Source organism: Mustela erminea, chromosome 8, assembly GCF_009829155.1.
Source record: "Mustela erminea isolate mMusErm1 chromosome 8, mMusErm1.Pri, whole genome shotgun sequence".
In the NCBI taxonomy this organism is placed as follows: Eukaryota; Metazoa; Chordata; class Mammalia; order Carnivora; family Mustelidae; genus Mustela; species Mustela erminea.
This window is the reverse complement of record NC_045621.1, coordinates 76,030,538-76,047,414: the sequence shown is the minus strand read 5'-3', so window position 1 is coordinate 76,047,414 and position 16,877 is coordinate 76,030,538. Positions and strand designations below refer to the sequence as shown.

The 16,877-nt window shown below is 34.7% G+C and overlaps 1 long non-coding RNA gene across 3 annotated transcripts in view; it reads left to right on the top strand.

The window, feature by feature from the left end:
• The window catches only part of LOC116597854, a 76,636-nt gene that overhangs the window by 47,399 nt on the left and 12,360 nt on the right, over positions 1 to 16,877 (top strand). Inside the window, exons 3-4 of one of the 3 annotated variants that reach the window (XR_004288812.1) lie at positions 242 to 334; positions 14,262 to 14,344. This is a non-coding gene — a long non-coding RNA (uncharacterized LOC116597854). Of the gene's footprint in view, positions 1 to 241; positions 335 to 12,219; positions 14,345 to 16,877 lie in introns of those variants that run through there. The other 2 variants (XR_004288811.1, XR_004288810.1) reach the window with 2 other exon arrangements.

Here is a 16,877-nt window from a genome sequence, read left to right as displayed (position 1 = left end):
TAAATCTTAGTTCTAACAGAAAGTGTACCTCTTGTTTCTGCTTCTGGCTGACTCTACACCTGGTACCTCATATCTGTTTACTATCACGTAGTCCTTTCGACCCCAAGAGGGTTATAGGCTTTTAATGAATGCAGACTCTGCAGCCAAGAGAAATATAGCTGAGAGGTGCGATCTAGATCTACAGTTCCCAATCCCAAACATTAAGCGACTTGCTATCTCTCTTGTTCTTTTTCTGTTTCAGAAAGTTGCCAAAGCGGCTGCTGTCTTTCAGTTCAACCCTCATGTGGAATTTTACAGTTTTCCCTAACTAGGAAAGGCCCTAACTAGGTCCACGGTAAATTGAGAGTTACAAAGTTGTTATTTAATCCTTTTCTTCTCTAAACAACTTCAAAAATACATTTTAGATATTTTTCTTATTAATTAATTTTTTCGTCATGTCAGTAGAAGTAGTTTGTTTTAAAAAGTTCTTGAGACATTCGTCCAGCTTCTTACCTTTGCTCAGAGGACTTGGTGAGAAGATTCCCATGACGCTGTTGCTCCCTCAGATTTGGGAGCAAAGAGCCAGTGGAAAGAGCACAGAGACAGGATAAGGAGAATTCAGTTCATTTTCTACATTTACTCACATATTCTCATTCACTTTTTTCTGTTTCTGAATTATTTTCTCATCATCAACGGAAGTTTCTTATTAGGTCTTGGGTGTGCAGGTTGAAAATTGATTTGGTTTCCACTGTGTTCTGCAATGTCATCATTTCCATAATTACACACCACTATTGGCTGTCCCCCAGATGATTGCTAAAATTATATATCATGGGATTTAACTATAGGCCAGATGATGGTGTTTTTTAATCTTCACTAGAATTCCTCCCAAATAACTAAGGAACTAATCTTTTTTTTTTTTTTTTTTTTTTTTGGTCTCTAGTTTGGGCTTTTTAAAGTACCTTTCTTGCAACAGATTAGAAGTTCCTTTACCTTTTAAGTTTTCAAGCTGCTTTGGTTCATGCTTTGGGGGGAAAGGAAGAGGACTTGCATTTCTCTGTAACTCTATGACAAGGCATTCCATGAGTCAGACTCACTAATAATTTGCAGGATGTTCTGACCCACAGACACATTATTTGCCACATAATAACTTAGTAAAATACCAAATTTTATGAATACCTAAATCCTGTGCTATCTACCTCAGGAATCCTACTTTTTAGTATCCGTATTACAAGGAATCCAGATGAAAGCAAACGTTGGTAGAGATGCAAACTCAGTATACCAGGAAGGTTAACTTCCAGTTCTGGCTCTAAATCTCTAATCGTGGCGTGAGCAAATCTCATGACTCTTCAGATGCCAGCCATTCCATCTGTAAGATAGGAGGGTTGGAATACACGACCAAAGATCACTTCCAGCTCCAAAGGCCAAAAACTCTGTAACAGTGATGGCAGCTGAAAACACCCACACTTCCTGTGGGCACATATTCTCCCAACCACTTTGTCCTGGTATTCATGCCCACTGGTCCAGCTCACTGGCTATTTTATTATCATCAGCCAAGTCTGTTCCTTTTCTTTGCTCTGTCCTTTTTGTTTGATGTTTGTCTAATTCTTCGTCCTTTTTGTTTTCTTCTAAATTCTCTACAAGGGAAAGGGTGCACGATAGAGATTTGCTACCTCTTGATATGAACTACACTCTTCTAGCTTTGTTAGAAAATAGATCTGAAAATGACCTTCCAAAAAGTTGTCACCCAGTCATTCTGATGTGCCTATCATTGCTTTCTGGTATATTCTCTTTTAATTATTTGGCTAGTTATTGATTTTAGGGCTCCCCCACCAGAATGTACTTTCAGTAAAAACCTCCATCTGTGTGCCATGGTCCTGTTTCAGCCTGAGTTCCTAGGCCATTGTTTGACAAAAGAATAATCGGGATTGTTTGTATCAGCTTCTATGCTCAGTATGCTAAACTAATTAATTGAACCAGAATCCCTTTCAAGGAAATCTGGCTTTTGAGGAAAGGATGCCCCCAAAGACATCAGAACTATTTAGAAATAGCAGCGGTTCAGAAAACACTTAATGTAGTCACATTAAATCATCCCTAGCATGACATGAAGCAGAAAATCGAAAAGAAAGAAAAAATTTCTAGACAGAAAAGTGTCTAATAAACCTTCTCTAAATAGTTCACCATTGTGTGGCATGTGCTATGACTGGATAAACAAACTTAACAAGCATATCTGGGTTGGAGAATTCTGGCTATAAATGCACTTCACATCTCTTTTTGTGGCCAGACACAAAGTAAAAATGGTAAGGGCACTGTTTTTAGTGATCATGTCATCTTTAGTTACGGAAATTTCCCATTAGTTTGAGTTCCATGAAGATAGTCTTAATGAATCTAAACCTGATTTTGTCTTTAAGTAGGAGCTGTTTCTGAGAAGAAATGATAAATGAAAGGGAGAGAGTATAAATGAAATTTTAGACTGGGCCATTATTTGCCCCATAGTCTTTGGAGGTCACTTTTGGCAAATTCTTCCTCTATGATTGTCTAGAAGTTATCTGAATCTCTCCTCACATAAACGTTCCTGAGCAGCTGACACAGTGTTGGCACAGTGTGCACCTAACAGGTGAGCAAAGGTGAGCAAAGCAAACCACTCAAAGCATATCCTGGTACAGGGTAGGTCGGGCAAGAAAAGAACTTCAGTAGTCACGTGTAGGCACTACTTCATGCGGTTCATAAATGACTCTAAAATATCGAAGAGAAATCCAAGTGGGAAAAAATACTATCTGTGTGATGAAACAGGAAACATGTTGTGGTGGAGTCATACAGAGGAATATTCCTCCAAGGTTGAGTTAAAGTCCTACCTCCTCAACAAAGCCTTTCCTGCTGGCTGACATCATTTTCTTCTCTGTTTTCAATTACATTTACTATCTATTAGTGGCTCTTTTTTTGCATTCGGTCATATGGAACCTTGTTGAACTTTTTCAAGGGTTGATAAACTGCTGAATAAACTCCTTGAGGAACAATTCCTTGGTCTTATCTTTATTTTTATCATCATTGTATTGCTTGGTAGCTAGCCTGTGAAAAACCACTCAAAGGAAGTTTAAACTGAACTGAAAGGATAGAAGAGTAATAACTCAGCATTAATAGCTTTGTAACAAAGATCACAGAAGAGTTGACAAGCCACTGGACGAACCCAATGGGAAATAAGAGAGCAAGAGAATTCAGATGATGTAGTCCATACAAGTTAGCCTGCTGGAGCGCAGATTACCATGACGAAGAACAGAGATTAGATCTGGAAGGACAAATGGATGATAATCAGTATGACTCCTTCCTGTTTTCCTTGGATACTACTATTTGTAAACCTTGTTACTGTACATGACTCTCTATTTTTTCCAAATAATATAAGGATGGTCACCAGATGCAAAATAATTATCTATCACCAAATAATGTATGCAACTATATCATTTGTTTCACATGTGGCATTTTTGTTTTTATTTCTCAAAATCATCTTATATTGTTCCACTGATTTTATATTAGAGCTACTATATTTTAAACTATTAACAATAGTGAGAAATATAACTTACTCTTATTTTAATGTGTGATTTTTAATGTTAACCTTTACTCCTTATTGAAATCTATAATTTATCTTCACTTGGTAGTATATTCTTCAGGAGTATTTTGATAATTCACTTTTTCAAACCACAACTACATATTTACTTTAATTATTTAAAATATAGAAAGTACAAGTATTTTTTTTAAAAAACCCTCTTTATGAGAAATGTGGAAGTGTAAATAGTACATTTTTTCCTTGTGGGCAAACTTATTAACACCGTTTAGTTCCCAGAAACTAGCAAGAAACCACAACAGCCTTAGGAAAGAGGCTGAAGACCCACTCTATAAATAGATCATATAAACCCAAAATACAAAAATAACTCCTAAAATGCTCCATAGGACCAAGGGTCCTTGCCTTGCCTTTATAGCACCCATTATTCACAGGCTAAATCATGCTTGAATTATGCACTCTAGTTTCAGTGTAGATTTAACTTGTCCTCCAAGGGTCACATTTCCTATTTTAATTGATATGTTAAAATAATTCAAACATTTCTACATTGATATAATGATTGCCTGTCACAATATTTAGTCTGCCTGTCATTATATCACCTGGATAGCTGATATAATGCTTTTTATTGGGTTGGGAAAGGCTGAGGGAAGAGAAGATCTAGAAAGAAAAAAAATTAAGGGCTTAGTTCTGACCTATTGAAACAAAGGTCTAGCAAAGTCCCACAGGGTAACTGGATTTGGAGTTCACAGGAGAGGCCTAGACTGGAAATATAAACAGAGGAGCTGTCATTATGGAAGGTAATTAAAGCCATGAGCCTGAATCAGATCACCAGGGAAGAAGCAGAGTAAGGGACCGAGTATTGAGCAGCTCTTCATGAATTACAAGGCATTTGAAGAGAAAGGAAACTTTCTAGATATTAAAATGTATTTTTTTTAATTATAATGATTAAAGTGATATGATATTGAATTGCAGTGGTGATCAATGATAAAGAGTCCAGAAAGAAAATCAAGTATGTATGGGAGTTAATACATGATACATGTAAGACTTCCAACTGATAGAGCAGGCATAGATTATTCAATAGAACATAATCAGCATGAGAATCTTTTCCATTTTCTTTGGTTACTATTTTTTAAACTTGTTGCTATTCTGGTTACTTCAACAAAGAAGAAGCTAAAAAGCTAAAAACCTAAAAAAATATTTCATCTTGTCTTTAATCCATGTGGAATTTATTTTGGTGTAACTTATAAATGAATAAATTAGCATACAAGTAAAAAAACCTGTAATTTTGGGATAAGAAAGGTATATCTAAGCATGTATATAAAATAGAAAACATATTTAAAAGTCAATAAAGTATGAAAAATGCAATCTGGGAAAAGTATTTTCAACAAAACTGACAAGGGTTATCTCCTTATAGCCTGTGAAGAAGTTTTATAAATCACTATTAAACAGATGAATACATTCATAGAAACATAAAGGCTATGTAAAAAACAACAAAATCATCAAAAAATAGAAATGGTAAATGTTGCAAACATTGTAAAACAATGTTTGGTATATTTAAGTTTAAAACAAGCTAAAACAATAGTGAAATACCATTTTCATATCATCAGATAGGCAAAGATACTACTCAAAACATATATGACTAACGTAGTTCATGTTGGTGACATAGATCAAAGGTCCTAATACTGGCTAGGACAGGTAGTTTTCCAAAGAGAGCAGCACCAATAAATAACTTATGCCACATGTTTTTCTTATAAATGTGACATCAACACTCTCCCATCAAGGAGATGGGAGTCTGTGGGGTCTACGTCTCCTCCCCTTGAACCTGGGTGACCTTCGTAACTGCTCCAACTAGTGGGATGTGGGAGAAATGATCTTGTTTGATTTCTAACGCCAGGTCATAAAATGCAATATGTTTTCACCTAGCTCTCTTTCTCTTGAAACCCAGCCACCACTATGTGAAGAAGCTAGGCCCTTAACCTGTGTCTAGCATCAAGCACCAGACAACTAGAAATGTGAGTAAATGACCAAGCCTTCAGATGACACAGGCCCTTGACTTCTGGTTTTCCAGCTGAGATATAGACATCCTAGGGATACAGGCAGGCCATCCCTGATGTGTGAATTTCATCCACAGAAATCATAAGAGATAATAAATAATTATTGTTAGTTCAAGCCACATAAGAGATAATAAATAATTATTGTTAGTTCAAGCCACAAAGTTTTAGAGTGTTTTGTTTTAATGCAATAACAGGTAATGAATACATGGGCTTTTAGCACCATATGTCAAAAACCAGGGCATATCTGTTGATTAATTTATTTTGAAGAGTCACTTGGACAAGTGCACAAGGATATATGTTTAAGGAAGTTGACTACAGCTTCCAATATTTCATTCTTACGAAGATAAAATCAAACAATTGGGAACTACTTAAATAAATTAAAAGGTATCCATATAATGGAATACTCTAACCATTCAAAATATGTAAAAAAATCTCTATTTGACACAGGAATTCTTCAATTTATATTATATAGGTAAAAAACTAGATTTCAGGATATTTTACTTATAGAATCCCATTCTTTTGGAAAAAATTTTCTCTTAATCTAGGTATAGAAAAGTCTTGAAAATATGCATCAAGATTATAATGGTACATATATTTTGTAATCAAGTAAAACAAGCTATCTCTCTTTTGAAAATTATAAGTAAAAATGCAAAGCATTTATGACATTATCTCATTTAATATTCACAGATGCTGTGGGATAGGCATTAGCACTTTTATTTTCATTCTTTTTATTTATTTTTTTAAATTGAATTACAGTTGTTATACAGTGTTATATTATTTTTAGGGGTACATAATATTATGATTTGGGTCTCACTTCTAGCTTTAATCCATGTCGAGTTATTTTTGTGTATGATAGAAGAAAATGGTCCAGTTTTATTATTTTGTATATAGATGTCCAGTTTTTGCAACCTCACTTATTGAACAGACTCTCTTTTGCCCAATGTGTATTCTTGCTTCCTTTGTCGTAGATTAATTGACCAGATAGGCATGGGTTTATCTCTGTGTTCTCTATCCTGTTCCATTGATCTATGTGTCTATTTTGGCAGCAGTACCATACTGTTTTGATTATGATATCTTTGCAGTATATCTTGAAATCTGGGATTATGATACATCCAGTTTTGTTCTTCTTTTTCAAGATTACTTTGGCTATTCAGAGTCTTTTGTGGTTCCATAAAAATTTAGTATTATTTGTTCTAATTCTATGAAAAATACTGTTGGTGTTTTGATAGGGACTGCAGTGAAGTAGATTGCTTTGGGTGGTATGTTCACTTAACAATACTAATTCTTTCAATCTATGAGCCATGGTATATCTTTCTATTTGTGTCACCTTTAATTTCTGTCACCAACATGTTATAGTTTTCAGAGGACAGGTCTTTCACCTCATGGTTAAATTTATTTCTACGTATTTTGTTCTTTTTGGTGCAATTGTAAATGGGATTGCTTTCTTAATTTCTCTTTCTACTACTTTGTTATTAGTATATAGAAATGCAACTGGTTTCTGTATATTAGTTCTGTATCCTGTAACTTTACTCAATTCATTTATTAGTTCTAACAGTTTTTTGGTGGAATCATTAGTATTTTCCATATATAGTATCATGTCACCTGCACATGGTGAAAGTTTTACTTTTTCTTTACCAATATGGATAAATTTTATTTCTTTTTCTTGTCCGCTTGCTGTGGCTAAGACTTCTGGTTCCATTTTGAATAAAATGACAAAAATGATCATCCCTGACTTATTCCTGATCTTAGAGAAAACACTTAGTTTTTCACCATTGAGTATCATTTTAGCTGCGGATTTTTTCATACATGGCCTTTATTGTGTTGAGATATGTTTCCACTAAATCACTTTGTTGTGGATTTTTATCATGAATGGGTGTTGAATTTTGGTTAGATACTTTTCCTGCATCTATTGAGATGATCATATAGTTTTATCTTTCATTTTGTCAATTTGATCAATCACAGGGATTGATTTGTAGATATTGAGCCACTGCTGCATCTCTGGAATAAATTCCACTTGATGTGATGAATGATCCTTTTCATGCATTGTTGAATTCAGTTTACTAATATTTTGCTAAGGATTTCTGCATCTATGTTCATTAGGGATACTGGGCTATAGTTTTTTTGCTTTCTGTAGTGTCTTTTTCTGGTTTTGGTATCAAGGTAATGCTGGCCTTGTAGAATGAATTTGGAAACTTTTCTTCTCCTCTATTGTTTGTAAAATTTTGAGAGAATAGGTATTAACTTTTCTTTAAATGTTTGGTAATATTCACCTGCAACTCTTTCTGATCCTGGACTTCTGATTTTGGGCAGTGTTTGATTACCAATTCAATTCTGTTACCAGTAATCAGTGTGTTAAGATTTTCTATTTCTTCCTGATTCAGTTTAAGAGATTTTATGTTTCTAGGAAATTATCTATTTCTTCTACATTGTCCAGTTTATTGGCATATATTTTTTCATAGTACTCTCTTCCAACACTTTGTACTCCTGTGGTGGTATTATTACTTCTCTTTCATTTCTGACCTAATTTATTTGAGTTATCTCTTTTTTCTTGATGGGTCTGGCTAAAACTTTCTCAATTTTGTTTATCTTTTCGAAGAACCAGCTCTTGGTTTCACTGATCTTTCCTACTGTTTTTTCAGTCTCTATTTCATTTATTTCCTCTGTGATTTTATTATTTCTGTGCTTCCACTAAATTTAGGCTTTGTTTATTCTTCTTTTTCTAGTTTCTTCAAGTGTAGAGGTAAGTGATTATTTGAGATTTTTCTTGTTTTTGGAGGTAGGCCTGTATCATGATCAACTTCCTTCTTAGAGCTGCTTTCACTGAGTCCCAAAGATTTTGGACCACTGTGTTATCATTTTCATTTGTCTCTAAGTATTTTTTTATTTCTTCTTTGATTTATTCACTGACCCATTCATTGTTTAGTAACATGCTGTTTAGCCTCCACATGATTGTGGGGTTTTTTTAATTGATTTTTAGTTTCATACCATTGCACTTGGAAAAGATCTTTGATATGGTTTCAGTCTTCTTAAATTTATGGAGATTTGTTTTCTGGTCTAACATGTGACCCACCCTGGAGAATGTACCATGTACACTTGAAAAAGAATGTGCATTCTGCTATTTTGGGATGGAATGTTCTGTATATATCTGTTACGTCCATCTGTTCTAATGTGTCATTCAAAGCCACTGTTTCTTTATTGATTTTCTGTATGGATGATCTATCACTGATATAACTGGGATATTAAAGTCTCCTACTATTAGTGTTATTATCAATTTCTCCCTTTATGACTGTTAATATTTGCTTTATGTATTTAGGTGTTCCTATTTTGGGTGCATAAATATTTATAATTGTTATATTCTCTGTTAATTCCTTTATTATGTGATGTCCTTCTAGGTCCCTTCTTACAGTCTTTGCTTTAAATAGTGATTTTCTTTTTAAAGAGATGAGCTTCACATGTCATATTTTGAAAAATTGCAAAATGCTGCCTGGTCCTTGCACTCTTCCTCCATCTCCTTACCTATTCCTTCTCAAACAAGCACATTCCCTTCATGTTCTTAAAGAATGTCTAGGGGGATGGGAATAATAATGTATTTGAAGAATGTGCATAGATACTACCCTGAAAATAAATGTCATTATATTATTACACCTCAAAAAGACTCTGGGTAATATTATTATGCCTATTTTTATAAATGAGGAAAATGTCTCAGAAATGCAAACAGGCTTATTCATTATCAGTCAGAAATTATTAGAAAGCAAACTAGATATGCTAACTCCAAAACTTACAATCTTTGCACTCTATGGAGAGGCACCACAAAGTGTTTCAAATTTCCATTGTGCCATACTGGGTATTATGCAAAGAGAATTATACAGTAACATTGTCATAGACATTATGGTCTATGTAAACTAATACTCATTTACCTCATTTAAACAGATCTATGAAGGCAAAAAATGATAATGAATATTACACACTGGATTTTACAAATAGATCATTATACAGTTGATACAATAAAAAAGAAGTTAAGGTTAGTGTTCATTTTAAATCTGTTTTAATTATGTATGAGGTGAATTTATCTATTAGAAGACTACATCTATGTTGTTTGTTGAATATAGTCTACCTAATTTCTATAGTCCAAAATAGTAAACATAAGGGCCTTATTTCAAATCTTAATAATATAGGGCTGGTCCAAGGCATAACTGTGAATTCATTAAAATTTATTTTCAGCATTTATTCATATTTCCTTTATCCTTTAGACTTCATTACCTAGACATATGGACATGTGTCTATTTTTCCCACAGGAAGGTTGATTTTTGCCATAAAATTACTGTTAGCTAAAGTACACTGCCTATCAATTCTATATCATATGCCAAGAAATAATTAAAATTTTGGACAATTACAGTTTTAAATTAGTTATCCTGTCTTATAGGGCTTGATTTCCCCATGCTGCTTTAGGATGCTACATGGAAACAAGCCACTGAGACTTTTCACAAATACCTTGGTAACATTTTGCAAAACTATTTTTAAGTTATGAGTTATGTAGAGGTGTTACATTGATCAGTAAAATGCCTAAGAAATTATCAGCTAGGGTGCCTGGTGGCTCAGTGGGTTAAAGCCTCTGCCTTCGGCTCAGGTCATGATCCCAGGGTTCTGGGATCGAGGCCCACATCGGGCTTTCTGCTTGGCGGGGAGCCTGCTTCCTCCTCTCTCTCTGCCTGCCTCTCTGCCTCCTTGTGATCTCTGTCTGTCAAATAAATAAATAAATAATCTTAAAAATTTAAAAAAAAAAAAAGAAAGAAAGAAATTATCAGCTAGAGTTCACATTCTATAAAAAGGAGGAAACTGAAGTTCAGAGAATATCATTATCCCAGGATCAAAACCGAAAAAGTAATAGAGCCAGAAACAGAAGTTCCATTTCCTAATTCTGAGTCTACTTCGTCTCCCCGTGGCTCTGTTTCCACTCTACGGCAAACCTACATCTGCCTAGTTGGATCAAGGAAAACAAGTGACTACTTTCATTCCTCCAGGATAGGATGTCTGCTGTCTATGGGATATTCAGAAGCAGTGGTTGCTGGATTCTAATTAATAAGACAGTTCTAAATGTGTACTAAGGATGTGCCTCATGCTATAGGTTGCATCCAAAGCCATTCTTTAATTGAGTGGTTATGGCAATCTTCCTAAATCATTGCAAATTATTAAGCAGCATGTGGTACAACTGGGACCAGGAAGGCTCAGGTGTAATAAATGACTGTCCTTTAGAGAGTCATTTCTTCATAATAGGGAAGTAATTCATTAGGGAAATAAAAGAAAATTCAACTGTAGCAATTAAGCATATTGAAAAATATTTCATACAGAAAATCCTTTACCTCTTGTCTGAACTAAAGCAGAAACCGAAGACACATTTCTGAAAAAGTTATCAAAACATGCAAATTCACTTAAAATAGAATTGTTCTTTGGCTCATTATTTACATTGTGGCATTAAAAACAGCCATTATTTTCCAAGAAGAACATTGGACTTCCATTTGAAGTGTTTTTACTTAATTAAGACTTTCATCTTTGAATATAAAAACAAACAAGCAAACCTGAAAAAATCAAAAATAAACTTAGAAAGTATGATAGTATTGGTGTTTGGAGATACATGATCTAAAACAAAAAGCTGAAAATCCAGGTAATTCAAAAAGCAGAAGAATTTTAAAAATAAATATGGTATCAGAAATAAGTCTATATTTACTACACCAAAGACAGTAAGTCAAGGACTAGAATGTCGAGAAGTTAAATCGACCTGGATCTACGGTCACTCTGCAAGCCTTGTGGCTTTTTGTGGCTTTTTTGTGAAACTGATGACATCCTTGCTTTTCCTTCTCTTCCTTTCCTTAAAACCTGCATACATGGTGCTTGTCATCTTCTAGTTTGCATACACAATTTTTGAAGCACGTTTTTCCTTTTTGACCATATACTGGTTTGTTTTTTAATGTTTTTCTGGACAATAACTATAGATGGATATACCAACAATTCAAGTTGCATTTTTTTTGGTTATTCTATTGTTTCAGCATTTTAGCATTAGTGAAAAAATTTCACTCAAAAGCCTTTTTATTAACACTTGTTGGGTAAGAAATGATTTGAGGATATAGTATAATTTAAGGGTATCCCAAAATGGGTAAAATAAATCTCTAGAAGAAGAAGACAAACCTAAAGTTTACATAGTACATGCTCACAATTTTTTTTTTTTTTTAAAGTCTAACATCTAACATCTGGGCATCATGATCAGGCATTTAATTAAGGCAAAATGGATGTCAAAAATTTCACATGGATTCCATGAATCAGATTTGCTATTACATCATTTGAATTGGAGGCCTTTATTTCCCCACTTCATAAATTACTCCTCAAGGACCTGCCTGTGGGTGAAAACAGGACATAGAATTCACATTCTTTTGAAGAAATAGATGCAGAAAGGCACATATGCTTGTGAGGCTCTCTACTGCATACTTAGTGCTTTGGACTGGGAGAAAGTAGGTTTGTTTTAAAATAGACCAGTCTCATACTTTTCTTAAATATGGACTTACCTGAAAAATGATCTGGGGTTGAAAAAAATAATCATGGCAAGAGTCTTGAAAAGATTTCTGTAAACTGGACAACTTAGTTTAGTACTGTGAAAGGTAAAAGAAACAATATAATCTTAACTAAATATAGAAAAAGTATATGTCTAATATTTGTTAAACTCACTAATGCCTGAGCCAGCAGGATGATAAAATTGATTCAAAGAGTATTTGAGGACCTGGATAGTTACAGGGAAAGGAGAAGAAAAGCCAGAATAAGATTGCTATGTCAAACACAAAACAACATAATAATCTAGTCAACACAGTCATATTTTCTACCAGGAAGAATTCATTTGTACCTCCACCAAAAAAAAAAAAAAATATATATATATATATATATATGAAACTTCATAGAGCAATCAGTAGGTAATATTTGAATAAATAAAGCTCCAATACCCTAGAAAATTAATCTTTGAGTGGTCCTGCAGATGATACATCAATATAACATTGAAAGAACATATAATCCTGCTTTGTCTAATTCCTAAGTCTTGAATGAGTTTTCCTAACACCATTAATATTTAGAATGATGATATTATATGTCTGCCAGAGTCTATAAAGATTGTGTTTATCACAGGAAACAGTCCTATAATTCATTAGTTGAGTTATGTGTAGAAACCACTGAGCCACTAATTTTTTTTTTTAAGAAAAGAAACCTATAAAATTGTTCTAAGGTAAATGAAGTGAAGACAGCCTACTTTCTAGTAGGAAACATCTCATACAAGGAATCCTCAACATGATTAACATGATTAAATGTGACTTCTCATTAGACACCATGAAGGCCAGAAAACTGAGGAATGAATATTCAAAATACTCAAAATGCTAGAAGAAAAAGAATGACAGCTAAAAATCCTATAAACAGTAAAACTATCCTTCCTAATAAGACCTCATTCCCATACATTCTTCTAGGTCTTTAGACATAGTTCCTTTTAGTTCTTTGAACGTATTTAGATAGGTGACTTCAAATCTTTGTCTCATCAGTCCAATATCTGAGTTTTCTAAGGTACATTTGTTATTGATGGCTTTTTTTCATATCAGGGTCAAATTTCTTACTTCTCTGTGTGTGTCATAGATTTTTGTTGAAAATTTGGCAATCTAAACAATATAATGTAGGAACTACAGAAATTAGAATCTCTACCTCTCCAGGGCTTGTTCTTATTACTGTTTGCTGCTGTTTGGTGATCTTTCTGACCTAATTCCATAAAGTCTGTCTTCTTTGTCATTTTTGGCCACTGATGCCTCTGATCATTTAGGTTAGCAGTCAGCTAATAATTAGGCAGAGACTTCCTCTACCGCCTAGAACCAATGAATCTCCTAATTTTTGACAAAGGGCTCTATGTGTATGTTGGGTATGCCTTTGTCATGGAGCCAGGCAGTGGGAAACTCTACTACAGCCATTAACTTCCAGCTTGTGCAGAACCTCAGGGGCAGCCAAGAGTGAGGACATAGTGCCTTTTTGAGTTGTTCCTAAAAACTGTACACAGCCCTGGATGTATGCACAACTTTCTAGGTCACCAGGGATATATTACAGCTTGCCAAAGCCCCTGTGAACTTATTTCCCAATTTTCTCCTCTTAAGCTTAGAGATTAGTCTAATGTTTGCTCCAACTGTTCTCCATGACCCAGGCAACCACAATGTTAACAATTTCCTGTATTGTTTTTTGCAAATGCCCCAGAGAAAAGACCTTTCTTTTCACAGTGGTAAATCTCTTGAGTCCGGTGAGATAAAGACAGTTTTGCAAGGGGGCTCTTCAAGAGAACCACTAAATAGGTCAGCCAATGACAGTTCTCTGGGAATGGGACTTTGAAGGAGCTTCAACTGTGTTCTGCTGCTTCCAGTGGCTGCCAGACTGCTGGTTTTCACTGTGATTATGGGCCGTGAATTTTCAAGGCTACCACTGAGCTGGGGAGTGAAGATAAGAATAGCACAAGTTAAAATGCCACAAAACTAGCTGCTCTTACCCGGATTCTGACCTTTTTCTTGAATGAACTCTTCGTGACGTGCTGAAATCCTTTAGTTAATTTGCAAAGTTATGCAAAAGTTGACTCTGATCATGTCTTTCCCCAACTTTCTCATTGCTTTATGGAGGAGAAAATTTTCAGAAGTTCTTGCTTTGCTACCTTGCTGATGTCAGCCGAGGAGAGAGCTTTTGAAGAGAAGAGCAAAAAGAGGTAAGGGATAATGAAGGGTATGGGAAGAGAAAAATACAAGGAAGATAAAACTGGAAAATTCCAAGGAGCTGGTAGTGGCACGAATGTCACTTCTCTGTTCCTAAAGTTATAATTGCTTCTTAATCCCAGCCCCACTAGGAAGATATTAAGGCCCGAATATTCTTACCCTATGTTAAGCGTGCAACTCTACTGTTCTCTGAGTGTAGCTACCTTTCCAGTTAGGTAAGCCTCTGTCTCCACCTTCCTGCTCCCACCTGGTATCCACATCCAGGCTGCAGGTTACTGCTTTTGTGTAAGGCACTAGCTAGAGACTATGTGCTGGTGCTGTCACCTCTCAAGTAGAGGAATATATGGGCCTAAGGGATTGTCTATGACAGTGCCAAAGCAGAGAAAGGTTACTGTCCCAGCCACATTTGGGTAGTTGATTTCTAGCCCAAACATATTTTTCTTCTTACAGGGACAAAACAAAAGTCCCTCCCCCCCACTCCATTTTGTTCAGACAGTGAGAGTGACCATCTGATTCAAAGTCAGAACAGACAAGTAGAGCAAGACTAATCTAATCCTGATGCCCCACTAATGAGTGAAGCCAGTGACAAGACAAATCTGTGACCAGTGATAACATTATGGAAGATTTTAGATGCTATCCACAGGAAGAAGCAGCCAATGAGAAAGTGCATATTTAAGAATTGAAAGAAAGGACAGGTTTGAATGGAAAAGAGCAAAGTTAAATGGAGTTTAGTAGTGTCTGGATAGTTGAATTTGAGGTTGGTGCCAAGTGCCTAAGAAAGACTTCTTAGTTGTCTGGTTCATACAGTAATTGGTTCTAGTTTTGTTCAAGTTGGTAGTTTTACAAAACAGGCTCTATTAACTCATGCTATGTGGGCTAATTTGGTTGTTTCTAAGTCTTTAGTTAAAAAAGAAATCATCCCCTTTATAAGAAAGCAGAAATGCCAAAACCTGAATGTCTTCAACTGACCGTTTGCTGTAATTTTACTACCCAATCAATAATTCCCATTGCACTGGGTTTGCTTAAAAACCATCAATCCACAATTCTATCATATAGATCCTCAATCTTAAACATTTAGACACTATAGGAAAACTACATTTAAATGGTCATTATAAAGGGATTTTTCCTACTTCTTTTGAAAGTTGGGTAAATATTCAATTGATATTTAACATAGAGTCTGATTTTATGCCGAAGTTAAACATTTATATGTGCACATTTTGAATCTGTGCCAGAAAATGCTAATCTCTCAGTCAGTACTGCAACTCAAGATTACATAAATAAAGTTTTCTTTGAAAAAATACTAAAAAATATCAAACTCTCCAAATAGATGGAAACGAATTTCTGCTTTTAAACTTTCTTGGGAAATACAATTCTAAGGAAGTATGAAAAATTGAACAGTTCATTATCAATGAAAATGAACCACACAGTAATGTTACAATAAGCAGAATTTATTAAGGAGATAAAATCTAGCAACTTCTAAAAGTGACAGGATAAAGATTTATCAGAAGTTTTTGTGTTGTGTTTTTGACATGATATTAGGTCATTTGCATCCTAGGCAAATATTCATAAGTGCATTTTTTGTCTTTCCCCATGAAAAACAGAAAATTGTTGGAGGCAATACATTAATTGTATTTTTTCTTGTGTCTGATTAATCTTGCATACTCAAAAAAGGAAACAGTTGGGATTACTCTTTATGCTAAATTGATAATAACTTTAAATTAATTACTGGTGTTGTTTGAACACGGATTTTAATCTCTTGATTGAAAAGACATTAAAACAGATCTTTAGCCACCTAATGACAGGAAACCAATTATCCGAGTGGATCACGGCATTGCAGATACTTAGGAAATATTCTTAACAAAACCAACTGGGAAAGTTATTTTTGAGGAAATATCTTAGAGGTATCCTTTTTTTCAATTACCATCAATAACTTAAGCCATTTCTAAATGCAAATCTAGCCACTTTTTATAAATTTGTGCAGTTCAAAATTTATCCAGAAAGGCAATAGTCAGTGCCTCTCCTGACTCGTGAAAAATGTCACAAACAGCTGGAAACTAGGCAGGAATTCAACATTACCAATTAAAGTAACGAAGCAACATTTTAAAAACAAATTGTTTTGTATAGAAAACATTATTTTTCCACATAATTAATAGCCTTAATGGTATCTGCTACATATTCAAAGTGAGCAGAAAGACAAATGTTTCCTCAGAGAACACCCAGCCCAAATATCAGTAGATTATTTGACTATGTGACATCCCCAGAGGCAATTCTGAGCTGAGTGCACAACTGCCTATGGAGCTCACCAAAAGGCCAGATGTTGCTACTAGAATGTTCCAAGCCGTGGCATCTGGGCCTTGGCAAGTCCCAGAGATAGCCTTGGGTCTTGTGCCTATTGCTAAAATAGAAAATGAAAGAAAGTTCCACAATAGAGAGTCTAAATGATTTTGAAGAAATATACAGGAATAAAAACTAATTCAAAGTAACACTAGCTTTTAGTAAATTATTGGTTTGTCTATACCACATAAA